We start from the raw sequence: 1,646 nt of genomic DNA, 5'->3' as shown, positions 1-1,646 counted from the left end.
TGATAGTGACCTTGATGAACCACAGTTACCGGTGAGATAATTACTGCAAATATTAAATAAATGTATTGCAGGATTGTTTTTTTTTAAATCATTTTCATATATATATATATATATATATATATATATATATATATTCATTTTAAACTCTTTTTCTCTCTGAATACAGCACAAAATAAGAAAGAAAACCGATGGAGCTTCAAGAATTAGATCCCGTCATATTCTACAGACATTTAAAGAGTCCAGTGAAGTTGTGCTACAGCAAAACGTTAAGCAGCTCGAAAAGGAAAACACAAGACTTAAAAATGAAAACCAATGTCTTCGAAACCGTATGGTTGATGGTAAGTTTTTTTATTTATAGCAAATAATTCCTTACCTTGATAAATGTTATTCTTCAGTAATTTAGATTCCAGAGTAATGTATTATAGTTGATCATACTGAAGTAATCTAGAACCACAATACAGACTCTTAATGTGCACTGTCTAATAGTTTAATAATACTGATTATTAAATAAAGTTTTTCAACATAACTTCATAATCCTACATTAATGACTATATGCATTACATTAGACCTGGTAATTCTTGTATTTTATCTCTTCTATTTTTTTCGTAGCTAATGTTAATGACCCACAAAAAGGTCAGTTTGCCAATAACATAGAGCAAGTCTCTCAAGTATAATTGCAGGCATTGATGGTTTTGTTTTCACTTTGTATTAAATATATTACTAGAAATGATTATCATTTAATACTAAGGTTTTTTTCTCCAGAGATTCCAGACCTTTTGGACAATCTGAAAAAAATTGTAACAAAAGCCACATTTATCAGCAATGAAGACAAAAGTGTGTCACCATCAAGTGGTTCTGACAGCCCCACAGCAAATTGTTCTGAATCTGACAAAGAATCACCAAAACAGGTATAACACTCTTGGTCTACAATATTACAAAGACAAGGTAAAAATATATATATTGAAAACAAATATTGGTTGTAAACAATCTAATGATGCTACATTATCAGTTATATTCATAGTTATAGTTGATAATAAGAATGTAATTGAATTATGGGTGTCACAGATTCACTGACTTTATTATGTCTGTAAATTAATAAACTTAGAATTGAGACATACTGTGGTCTTTAATAACACATTTCTGTAACAAAATCACAGCCTTACTGATAATGTATTCCACTTAACATAATATAAGAATAGTTTGGGGATAAACTTGTTTTTTATTTACCATTGTCTTTTAGGTGGAAATATTCCCAGGCACTGGAGTTTACATTGACAAACTGTCCTGGATCCTTGCAGAGAGGTGCAGCACGAATACGTCATATGCAAGAACCCTGACGGTTGCTGTCTTTGACTTTCCAACATTATTAAAGAGCAATCTTCGTGGTGGTGGCAGCAAGAGAGATCCAACTTCGGAGAAAAAGACACCTCTGGATCGCTTAAAGGTGGAAGCCATATATGGTATGTAAATGCTGTTGTACAAAATTTCTAACTCTCCTTTTTAACTGTATAGAACACAAAGGGTTAGCATTTGAAATGTTCCTTTGGCCTTTGTTTTAGTTTCAGAGACTAGAGTTAATTTATTAATAAATAATAATACCTTACATGTAGCAGCTGGAAAGATCCCAAAGTGCTCTACAGACTCAC

This window comes from Amia ocellicauda, chromosome 10 (genome assembly GCF_036373705.1).
Source record: "Amia ocellicauda isolate fAmiCal2 chromosome 10, fAmiCal2.hap1, whole genome shotgun sequence".
NCBI classification, from domain to species: Eukaryota; Metazoa; Chordata; class Actinopteri; order Amiiformes; family Amiidae; genus Amia; species Amia ocellicauda.
Note: the sequence above shows the minus strand (reverse complement) of the source record.